Source organism: Ambystoma mexicanum, chromosome 6q (genome assembly GCF_040938575.1).
Source record: "Ambystoma mexicanum isolate Mex_15411 chromosome 6q, UKY_AmexF1_1, whole genome shotgun sequence".
Classification (NCBI taxonomy): domain Eukaryota; kingdom Metazoa; phylum Chordata; class Amphibia; order Caudata; family Ambystomatidae; genus Ambystoma; species Ambystoma mexicanum.
In genome coordinates this window covers 1,193,023,798-1,193,036,539 of record NC_090937.1, presented here as the reverse complement: position 1 = coordinate 1,193,036,539, position 12,742 = coordinate 1,193,023,798, and positions in this window count along the sequence as shown.

The window sequence follows — 12,742 nt, the reverse complement described above, 5'->3', positions numbered from 1 at the left end:
CACTCACGCCTGGTGGCTGATACATGGACACGGGACTCATGGCACTGTGTGTGTCTGGTACATGCACAATATGGACTGTACGCCTATGATGGCCTAGTACACAAAGATCATTGTCCACACATCTCATTGTTTGATCGTGCATTGTTTATGGCATATGTGATATCATGTTGAACACCCTATCGACCCGCCACCCAAGTGAGCCCAACACACCCCCTCCACCCTCCTACCTCCCCCCCGAACACCAGTGTCCAAAGATGCTCATTGTCAGTGGGCAGTCGCTATTGCAAGCCCCCTCTGCGGGTATCAGGGGCACCCCTGCCTGTGGAGCGCAGGTTCCTCCCAGATCTACGTTGGGGGCTGCCCTGGACGGAACTTGCAACGGATGATGTCTCTGCCTGCTCACGTCCATGCATGTCCCTAAGGGTTTGTGAGAGCTCAGTGAGCACACGGCGCACTGCGGCAAGTTCGGCACATACGTCTTTGGACGTCGCATGCAGTTCCCCCCTGAGGCTCTCGGTGCTTCTCTCCATTTGGACTCTCAGGCTCTCGGTGCTACTCTCCATTTGGACTCTCAGGCTCTCGGTGCTACTCTCGATTTGTGCCCTAAGTGTCTCAGTTGATGTTTCTATGTCTACCTTAGTGCCCCCACATCCATCGGCATGGTCCTTGAGGAGCGTGGCCAGTTGCTGCTGTTGCACGATTAACTGGTCGAGGGACTGTTGCCTCTGCTGGGCCATGGCCATTTGCGGTGGTGTCACAGAGGGGCTGTTCGCCTCATGTTGCCCTGCCACAGGGCTTGTGGGGGATGGCCAGTCGTCGTCTTGTGGGTGCCCCTGCGTGGTATCCTGATGGTGTACGGGATGGAACAGACAGGGGGATTGGGACAGGTCATGGATGGATCTGACTTCTACATCCCCGTCTTCTGTGTCGGAGCATGCTGCCATTAATGGGGTGTCACCTATGGTGCTGCTGCCACCAGAGGCAGTACCTTCTGTGGCATCCATTGGGGGGACCTGTGGTGGTGCTGTTGTGGGCATGCTGGCTGCTGGGGTGCCTGTTGATGTTCCCTCCTGTGTGCTGCCACTTGATATGTGCTGCTGCCGTGTCTTGATGCGTGCAGCTGAGGTGGAGGGTCTTTGGCCGTCGGTCTTGGCCCTCTTTGCAGGTGTGCTGGTAGGGGTGTCCTGGAGCTCGTCGTTTGGATCGGACCCTGTGGTGGAGTAAAGGAGGGCGAGCGTTATTAATGGGTCTGTGGGAATTGGAATGGCAATGTATCACATGCATTGGGGTGGTACCTGAGGGTGATTTGGGTCGGGGCCTTGGAGGTGCTTTCATTTGTGTGTGGAGTGAGGGTGCAGTTGTTTGGCAGCCTGCAGTTAGGGTGTGCCTGCTGCACGTGTAGTGGGTGTTTTTGGGGTTTTTAATTATTTATGTATTTATTGTGGTTTTAAAGTGCGCTATCAGGCCAATGTGTGTGGACGTTCTCCTGGCCATGTGTTTCTGTTGCACTATGTGGGCACGTGGTACTTCACATGATTGTACATTGTGGTTTTGGCATTGTTTTATTTGGGCCACCTACCTGATTCTCCGGATGTCTGCACTCCTTTCTCCATCCCTCCGACTCCCTCTATGCTCTCCATTCCAATGGTGGAGGCACAGATTTCTTCCCAGGGGGTCAGCTTGATGGGTGATTCCGACCCTCCCCCGGTGGCTGTGGCAATGTTGCGGTTGGCAGAAAGTATGCTACGGACGCGTATCCGCAGGTCGTCCCACCGCTTCCTGCATTGCTGTGGGTTGCGGGGTGCGGTCCCCACCGCACTTACCCGCTGTGCCACCAGGGCCTATATGGCCTTCTTGTTCGCAAGTGCCGTCCTGGTCATTTGCGTGGAGAAGACGGCGGCGGCATTCTCATGGAGGGTCTCTGTTAGCACGGTGAGTTCCTCACGGGAGAAGTGGACCTGCCGCTTGCGGTCGCACGCTTTCTTCGCTACTTTTCCCATTTTTCTTGGTTTCACTAGGGTGGATGACGGGTTGGGATGTGTCTCAGGGTGGTGTTTTTAGTGGTTGTGTGTATTTTGTGGTTTTATAGGTGTACGGGGTGTTGTTTCCCGTTCCGGCCCATGTTTTTACTTCCGTTTCCGTATATTTACGGTCGCCGTACTTTCCGGTTGGCGCTCACTGCGGTGTCCGCTATGATGGGTGGCGGTATTGCACCTAGGGCGCCGTACGGCGGCGGTGTGGGCCGTTTTGGGGTCATTTCCACCATCGCGGACTTTGCACTTCCGCCATGGCGTGGTGCTCGTGCCCGATGGGTCGGAATGGGCCGCACTTTGCTCCATCGTGCAATGGCGGAAACGCTATTTACGCTGTGGCGGTCCGGTCAGTCGCTTTCCGCCAGGGTCGTAATGAGGGCCATTGACATTCAAAGGAATTCCATACATTCATGTCCAAGAGTGGGAGAAAAAGAGTCTCACTCTTGGCAGGATGGAAAAAAACAAACTCCAGAAATCCAGCAAAGCTGCTGGGGGACTCACTAGGTTAGGAAATTCAGCCTAAACAGAGAATTCTCCCTAACACTCGCCCCCCCCAGACTAAGGGACAGGAGGATTTAATCCACTCCTGGATGAATCTCATACCTCTAGTCGATGACATACATCCTAGAGAGACCATCCGCATTTTGGTGGTGACACCCTGACCTGTGCTCAATGGTGAAATCAAACCCTTGTAGGCAGATCGACCATCTCAATAGTTTCGGGTTTTCCCCTTTCATTTGCATTAACCATCTCAAGGGTTGGTGGTCAGTCTGAATGACAAAAGTAGAACCATACAAGTACGGCCTAAACTTCTTCAGAGCCCACACGATAGCAAAGCACTCTCTTTCGATTGTTGCCCACCTTGTTTCAGGATCCTTCAGCTTGCGGCTGATGAAGCAAACGGGGTGCTCCCTACCTTTCCCATCCAGTTGACTGAGTACGGCACCTATTCCTACATTTGAAGCATCTGTCTGCACAATGAAGTGTTGGCGGTAATCAGGAGCTCTGAGTACTGGGGCTTGGTTTTCAAACGCCTAATTGCACTCCTTGTTCCATCTAACCTTTTTAGGAAATTTGGGCGAGGAGATGACATTCAGTGGAGAAGCTATGGTCCCATAGTTCTTGATGAAATTCCTGTAATACCCAGTGAGGCCTAGGAAGGCTCTCACTTGGGTTTGAGTAGTAGGTGTTGTCCAATTTTGCACAGCTTCAATCTTACTGAGCAAAGGCCTTATTTCTCCACCTCCTACCTCATGTCCAAGGTAGACTACCTTACTCTGTCCAATTTGGAATTTACTCGCCTTTATAGTCAGATTGGCTCGTCCAAGAGCCTGCAAAACATCTCTCAGGTGGGTTACATGTTCTTCCCAGGAATTGCTGAACACTGCTATGTCATCCAAGTATGCCATGCAGAAGTCCTCCATCCCATTCAGAACCTGGTTTACCATCCGTTGAAACGTAGCAGGTACATTCTTCAATCTGAAAGGCATTACCTTAAACTGGTATAAGCCAACGGGGGTAGAAAATGCAGTTTTCTCCTTGGCATGGTCTGTCTGGGCTATTTGCCAATAGCCTGACGTCAAGTCAAATGTGCTGAGGAACTTGGTGGCGCCAAGTTTATCGACCAACTCATCTGTTCTTGGCAAAGGGTGGGCATCAGTCTTGGTGGCTGCATTAAGAGCTCTATAATCCACGCAGAATCTAAGCTCTTTAGATCCGGCCTTTGGTACTAACACAACTGGGCTAGACCATGGACTAGTAGAGGGCTCTATTACCCCGAGATCGAGCATCTTGCTGACCTCACCTTTGATGTGGGTTTGTATGTGTTCTGACATTCGGTATCCTATGCTTTTGACTGGCAGACAGTCACCAGTGAGTATGTCATGCTGGCCCCAAGGGGTCAAGCCTGGTGAAAGCGAGAACAGAGAGGCAAACTGATTCAACATGGATTTGCACTCTTCTTGTTGCTCGGGTGTCAGATTGGAGGAGAGATTTACTCCTTCAATTTGTTTGTCCAAAGGCAAGCCTCTGAGGAGATCCGGAAGAGCTTCACTCTCTTCTTCTCCCTCGGATGATGCTAGAAGCAACGCTCCTACATCAGGTCGTGAGACATACGCTTTGAGTCGGTTGGTGTGGAAGACGGTCGGAGCCTCCTTGGGATTGCCCAAGTCCACCAGATAGTTGACCTCTCCGAGTTTACCCACAAATCTGAAGGGTCCCATCCATTTGTCTTGTAAGGCCCTCTGCCTTGTTGGGATCATAAGGAGAACGAGCTGGTCTTGAGCAAACGCAACCATGTTAGCCTTTTGATCGTGCCAGTGCTTGACCAATGCTTGTCCAGCTTTCAAGTTATCGCTTGCTTCCGTCATCATGTGCGGCATTCTCCTCCGGAGACCTATCACGTAGTCAGTCACTCTGACTGGCTTGGGGGAAGGAGCACTCTCCAACCCCTCCTTAATCAGGGCCAATGGACCTCTGACGGGATGAGCATAGAGAAGTTCGAAGGGAGAATAACCTACTCCCTCCTGAGGGACTTCTCGATAAGCAAATATAAGGCATGGCAGTAGAAGGTCCCACTTACGCTTAAGGGGTTCCTCTAAAGCACCTATCATGCTCTTCATGGTTCGGTTGAACCGTTCTACCACCCCATTGGTTTGTGGGTGGTAAGCTGTTGAGAACTTGTAAGTAACTCCACAGGTTTTCCACATGGCTTTCATGTAGTGGGACATAAAGTTTGACCCCCTGTCAGAGATTACTTCCTTAGGAAACCCAACCCTAGTAAAAATACCAAGGAGGGCCTTAGCCACAGCCACAGCTGTAACAGTCCTCATAGGAATTGCCTCAGGATACCTAGTAGCATGGTCTACTACAACAAGTATAAACATGTTGCCTGAGGAGGTTGGAGGATCAAGGGGACCAACAATGTCAATCCCTACTCTCTCAAACGGGACTCCCACAACTGGGAGAGGCACTAAAGGTGCCACATTCTTGGACCCAACCTTACCAGAGGTCTGGCAGGTGTGGCAGCTCCTGCAGTGTTTTTCTGCTTTGGCCCCCATCTTTGGCCAATAGAAGTAGAGAGAGAGCCTTTCCTTAGTCTTCTTGAAACTCAAGTGACCAGCCAAAGGAATCTCGTGGGCTAACTGCAAGAACTGTGGTCTGTTCTCTTGGGGTACTACAAGCCGCTTGTAATCTCCAGGTGCAGACTCGGTCGGTTCACTGTAGAAGAGGCCATCTTCCCAGTGCAACCTGTATTTCCCAGGCTCTTGCCCTTCAGCCTGAGCTTCTGCCTGGTGGCAAAGACCTTCCAGAGTTGGACATTCTCTCTGTCCCTTACTGAAGTCTGCCCTGCTGGGTCCACCTTCTGCCAGTAAAGACTGCAGCTCAGGATGGTCAACAGGATCCAGATCTCCAATGAGTTCCTGGCCTTCCATTAGCTCTTTGTCAGAGTCTAATTCTAACACACAGGGTTGTACCTCCCTCTCAGCCTCAGCTGGAGGTGGAGTTATGGGTGTAACTTTGGACAACCGCGGGGAAGTCCTTGTTGGCTGCACTGAAACGCTGGCTGCTGGTTTCGGGATAGAAGTCTTAGGTTTCCCCTTCGCTTCTGATTTCTTCGAGATAGTGGCCGACAATTCCAGTGGAGCAGGAGTGATTTCTTTCTCCATCATCTCCTGGAGAGTACTGCGCATGGTCCTCTCTCTTGCAGGTCTGGTTAGCTCCTGTAACCGTTTACTAGGAGGTCTGGGAGTATGCGATACAACTCCGAGAGTTTTCAAATCGTTACCCAACAGTACGCGTCCTGGTACCTCACTCTGTATGCTGACAGGTATCTTCACAGTCATGTCGTTACACTGGATGAGAACTGGTAATTGGGGAAGCATCTGCACAGGCCCTCCAGCTAACTTGGTGAGGCGTTTGGGTGCCTTAGCAACATCCTCAGCCTGAAAAAACGATTCATCCACCACAGTTATGCTGGCCCCAGTGTCCCTAATGGCAGGAGTCTCCTGACCATTCACCTGGACACTGTCCTTATAATACTCTTTAGTATTATCGGGGATAGAATTATAGACATCTAAATTCTGTTGTTCCGACAACCCCAGAGATACTAAAGAAACGCTGGCTGAGGCTCCAATGGGTTCATCAGCTAGCAGTAGAAAGTTTCCACTTGCCATTTGGACTTCCTCCTCTGGAGCGAAGGCTAAGGAGACAAGCTGGACCCCTGAAGGTTTACCCTTACATCTGGGATCTCCTTTCACGTGGTCAGTCGAGCCACAAAGAAAGCATTTACCGAATGCTTTCTGGAATGGTGGCTTGTTCTGGCCTCCTTCTGGTTTGGCACCAGAAGACACATTATTCTGCTGTGGCTTTCCTTGTGGCTTACCCTTCTGGTTTTGTTTGGGGCCCTCTTTGGAATTTGAGTTATTCGAATTCTCTTTTGAGTCTTTTTTAGGATGTTTTCCCTCATCCTTTTTCTGAGTTGCCCCAGAATCCTTATGAGTAGCCCGATTGGCAACCCACAAGTCAGCAGCCTTAGCTAGCTTCCTGGAATCCAATTCCTTCGAATCAGCCAAGTGCTGTCCGAGCTCAGGAGAACAGGCATCATAAATCGACTCCAACATAAAAAGATTCTTCATACCCTCATAAGTGCTCACTTTGTAACCCTTAATCCATCCCTCTAAGTTTTTCAACCCTTCACTCACCCAGGTAGCCCAAGGGGTACCATCATGCTTTTTGAGAGTTCTAAACCTCTTAAGATACTGGGAAGGGGTCTTCCCAAATCTAGCTATCAAAGCTAGTTTCACACTTTCGTACTCTTTCCTATCCTCCTCCCCCAACTCCATTACCACATCAGTCGCAACAAGGGGGAGCCTAGACAACAACCAGGTAAGCAACTCGTTACCCGTGACGTTCTGGAGCCCATGATTGTACTCAAACAAACTCAGCCAATCCAATACATCCAACTTCGGTTCATACATACCAATTAGTTCCTTCGGCATCCGGGGTCTTTTGGGACTGGAGCTTCTAGAAGAGCCAGAGACAGAAGTAGTTTCGACAGACAACTTTTTCATTTCTAACTCATGCTTGAGCTCCATTTCTCGGAGCCTAAGAATTTGTTGCATTTCTTGGTGTTTCTGTTCGGTTTGAGCAGTAATCCTTCTGAATTCCAAGCCTATTTTCATTTTATCTAGTTCAAGGACTTGAGGACTTAGTGTAGGACCGGTTATAGGCCCAGTAGGTACAGCTGGTAAGGCAGACAGAGGGGCAGGGGAGACAGTTTCGTTAGCCTCTCTTTTCTCTTCAGCCTCTTCATCACTATCATCAGAATTACGATTTAGATCAACACCATCACTGTTATCTACATCTGCTGGAGAAGTTGGTTCCTCTGAACCAGTACCCAGACTTTGGTTTTCCAGCAATCTCGCTATTAGTTCTAACTTCTTGCCTCTTACAGAAAGATTCTCTTGCCTACAGAGAGCTGGTAAACTCTCAGTATTTTCACCTGACAAGGATTCTTGACTGTAAACTTCCATCGTAGACATGTTTTTGAAAGTTGCTTTTTAGTGCTAAGCTTTGTGGTTAGTTATCTTAAAGTGTCGAAAAGCACTCTAAACTGTATACTCGATACAGATCCCACTGCTGTACACCAGTGTTAGGCGGAAACCTGTGCAGTTCCCTCTGGGACCACTGCAAAAGATTTAGGACTACAGGTGTTTGGCAGTAAACCCACTTGGTAGCAATCTGTACCACACATATTCACTTGGTAGCTGTGGCTGAGCAGTCAGACTTCCCTCAAGAAGAGTTAGGCAGTATGTGGAGTATACAAAATAGAGCAATCTACACAGTAGAACAAGCAAACACGGAACAAGGCTTCGGTGTAAAGATATAAAGGTATTTATTTATAACAACACATCTATGGAAAACACTCTGGCACTAATACGGCAAACAACTTCAATCACAATTACTTATATGAAGAAAAAGATCAATCCCCCTAACAATAGTTCGACAAGTCTAGGTTCGCTGGCATCACTTATTTGCAGACAGAGGTGTATGCTTTAATCTAGATGGCACTCTAGTATTCGTTAGGACGGGAGAGAAAAATAAGGCAGGTTATGAAATCAACTCGGTACCAATACTTTACGGACAAATGCAAGGCAAGTAAGGCAGGGTCTACTGCAGATCACAAAGTTCAGAGGCCAGGCCCACTCGGAGAGAGGCAAGGCGATATGTCCCAAAAAAGTGTCTCAGTGGAAATGCGCTTCGAGTCTTTATCGCAAATTGTTATGGAAAGATTGAACCAGTTCAGAACCCAAGTTAAAGAAAGCTTGGAGGCGACCCAATGGAAAGGCGAGGATTAAGACACCTCACTCTATCCGTCAGAAAGGGAAGCCAGGCGGACACGGTACCTTGTTTGTGGAGAGACAGCTCCGGCGGGGGCAGTTGTTCCTGGTGGTGGATGCACGTCGGGTCTTTGCCAAGAGTGGAGATGATCTTGTCGTCGAAGAAAAGTGAAGTCTGGTGCACCACCAGGGAAGAGACCAGCCGCGGAGTGCTCCGTCACAAGGCACCACCTTTTGGTCGCGGTACAGGGGTAGTGGCTATCCGGTTGCCGGGGTGCTCTGCACGGGCAATTCGACCACTGCCTCCTGGAGCGAAGACAAAGCAAAGGGGACTGGTTGTTCCCACCAGTCAGGGGAAGAGACTCTCCGGCAGGGAGATCTTCTCTGTTGTCGGGAAGTGGTGAGTGGGTTCAGCAGGGCTCCACCGGAGGTGTCGTCGTTGCAGGTCGGCTCAGCTTTACCCTCGTCGGATTCTTAGGTCCTGTGGCGACTTCTGAAGATCCAGTCCCAAAAGCACTGCTTTTATGCAGAAAACCCCCATTCATTCAGCCTAGCTGTCAATCAAAACACGCTAAGTGGTGAGCGGGGTGGCTCACCACTTGGGCCAATCACACCAGAGTGCAACTGGAGTTGACAAGGCAACTCGGTCCAGGGTGCCTAAACCCCCTCCCACACCCCTGTGGTAACCCAGACAGAATGGCACCACTTTGGAGGGTCTCTGTACAGAAGCCCGCCAAAAATGGAACAAAGGGCTCAACCTTTGGTTTAGGAGTCACAGAGACGAACACAGACGCCATTTTAAAAACCGAGTTCTGGCAGAAAATACCATCCGATAGACTTATTTAAGATAAGTAAACCGGTGGTATGTTAGAGATTAACGAGAAAAAGTATCAATCTACAACAATGGGAAGAATCCCATAGGGTTATATTCGGGGTCGAATATAACGAGTAGTTTCCATTGCCACCAGCCAAAACTCGACGAGGGAGGATGGGACAGTGCCCCCTTGAATAACAGACCCAGGAGTAATCGAATTACACCTACTAGTACGTCCACAATAGGATGGTTTGTACTAGTTCTGTTAGTAAATTTAGGTCTAGTAAAGCCAATGGTGACTTTACATGCCCGGGGAGACAGTAGTCAGTCGCCGGGTATGTAGTCTATGATGGAGGTCCGCTAGGACGCCCCAGTGCTACGGCACGGAGGGTGCAGTGTAACACACATAGCAAACATATGAGACCCTATGGAGTAAAAGACCCCATAGCCCATAGAACACATTGACATTCAAAGGAATTCCACACATTCATGTCCAAGAGTGGGAGAAAAAGAGTCTCACTCTTGGCAGGATGGAAAAAAACCAAACTCCAGAAATCCAGCAAAGCTGCTGGGGCACTCACTAGGTTAGGAAATTCAGCCTAAACAGAGAATTCTCCCTAACACCACCATTTAGGTTGGGCACTCTTAAATTTTCTCGCTATGGAAAGTGAGAAAAGGAAGAATGCCTCTGAGGAGGTGTAGCTGATAGTTTGACTTCTTAGAGATGTCCGAGATGTGACTTTTGCCTCCTACCCCCACCTGCGAGAACCTCGGGGCATTTTTGACTCCATACTGAGGCCACACTTTCCTACTCTGCCCACATCTCTGAGGTCTCTAAAAAGTCAAAGTTCCTACTGCACCTCCTCAGAGGTGCTTTGCCTTTGCTCTCCTTCCCCCAGAAGCTCACTGTCTCCCAGGCTCTGGTTCTTTCTAGGCTGGACTATTGTAACAGCCTCTTTCTAAATCTACCTGCCTCTATTCTCCATCCTCTGCAACTAATCCAGAACAGGACTACGGGAGTTGTTCTTGGCCTGAAGCCCTGGGATCGTATCTCTCCAGCTCTGAAATCTCTCCACTGTCTCCCAGTGGATGCTAGGACTAAACTCAAAACCCTCTGCATTGTCCACAAAGCTTTCTAGGGCCTGGGTCCAAAATACCTTCAGCTATCCCTCGCAAATACCTCCCCTCTCGAGCTCTTCGCTCCTCTACTTCTAACTCCCTCAGGGTCAGTCGTTTTTCAAAGAAACAAGCTGGGGGTAGATCTCTGTCTTTGGCTGGGGCCTCCCTCTGTAACAGCCTCCCTGCCACTCTAAAACTTGAGGAGAACCATCTCCGGTTCTGGAAGCACCTCAAGACCTTCCTCTTTTCTTCTGCCTTCGCTCCCCCTCTCCCCTGCTGATCTGTTCTCTCTTGGCACTGTGCACCTGGCCAACCTCTGTCCTTCAGGCCCAGGTACCTGCTCACCCTGCCACCCTCCCGCACTGCCTCTGGACCACCCCTGGCACTGGGGTCTGTATCTGTACCCATACAGCCCCCCCTTTTTCTTCCTGCACTTATCAGACCTACCCTGTCTGCTGCCTTAAACCTTGCACTTGCAAATTGCTGTTTGTTGCCTTTATTATTTATTTATTGTTATTTATCTGTTTCTCCTCTGCTTTGCACTTTCCACTTATCCCACCTTCCATGCACTTTTCCCCTCCCCCTCTCCTATGCACTTGCGCGTTCTCAATGTCACTGGGCCTAGCAAGATCGCTGTTTTGTTCTCCCCTGTTTCCCTCCCTTGCCTTGTCGCGCTCTGATACACTTGTGTATGAGCATGATAGAAATAAAATATCAATCAATCAATCAATGCTGCAGCCTTCCAACATGGGGTAGGCTCCATCCAGGTTCCTGCCTATTTTGACTCGCGTATCTGTGTGATGCTGCCGCCCTGCAACAGGGGGTAGGCTCCATGCAGGTTCCTGCCTACTTTGTCTCTTGTATCTGTGTGATGCTGCCGCCCTGCAACAAGCGCTTCCTCTCTGTAACCTGCAGCACTGTAATTAATCACAACTGCCTAGATACCTCCTGGTTTTGCGCGCTATACAAATAAACAAACAAACAAACGAATATTGTTTAATGATGTAATGTTGATTATTTGTAATTTATCAAAAATATATAAAGGCATATTTTTTATCAATAGTGGATAGGATATGATATGATACGATATGGCATTTAGAACGCGCCTATACACAAGTGTTTCAAGGTTGAAATAAAGATGTGAGCATGCAAGCGCAAATCAGCATGAGCCCATTGGGGGCTTGCCTATTAAATCATGATGCGGTGTGAGGCTCCACAGGTCACCCGATGTAGGGGATGAGGCATCAGGGCAGCTCGCAGCTGCTGCATGGTGATGCATAGGAAGTTCGAGTAAAGATGCAGAAGTGTCCAGGGCCATAATCGGGCATTTGGAGGAGGGCCGGTCAAGCCTGCCGGCAAGTACATTGGCTGTTAAGTGTGCTAGATCATTAAGTGTCATGCCTAAAAAGTTCCTAAATCATAGAAAATATAGTTAGAACTTCAGCAGAGAATTACACAATTCTTTATCATCACAACCATCAACATGCAGAAATGTACAGTATAAGGTTACTCTGTAGGACATCATTCCCTCTAACTTTATGTTTCAGTATCACATCCAAAACTCAACCTATAAACATGCCTATAAAAATAAATCAAACAAATAATTACCAGGACCATTATTGTATTATGTTACTGTATTGAACACACATATATGCATTCCTTACTGTGAGTTAAACAGTATTCTCAGCAGTCATCTAATTAAATTATTCCAAAATTCAAAATCTGAGATTCACATTACTAACTGAATTCATAGCATAATCGTGTACTCTCTTCAGATTCCTCTTCATAATAGAATCTATTAATGTAAGAGGAGAACAAATTCCAATGTATATGAGTATCCCCAACAAAATATATTGTTTTAATCCAAATCATATACATATCCTTTGACTGCTGTAACACACCTAAAAAGGAGGGATTCCATTGATCACTATAAAAATTATGTATTCGTCCATTGCGGTATCATGACCTCTTGACAATGCTCGTGTGATTCAATCCATGATTTTCAATGTCATTTTAAGTCCTCTGTGTACATTCCCTTTTCCCCCTACATCTCGATTGTACTGAGGCATTGATGTATGAATTTCAAATGAAATCATGTCTGTTCTTATTGTTTCAGCAAACATTGCATTGTTTTTTTATCCCTTGAGCAAGGAAAGGAAATGGTGGTGCCTGTTCTGATTTCTATCCTTGTGGTGCATTGTCTGTTCTACAAGAACTAGACCGTCAGTGTTAATATACAATGGCCAATGTTTGCAGCCATCATGTTTATACTGGTGTACAAAACAGGTAACTGTAAATGAAAACCAACTGGAAATACTTAAACTGTTGTTCATTACCATAAGTGTTATGTATGGTCTGTAACATCTATAAGAGCTTATGACGCGGATTATATATGCATATATTTGACATGTACCCTTGATAAAGTAAACGAGATG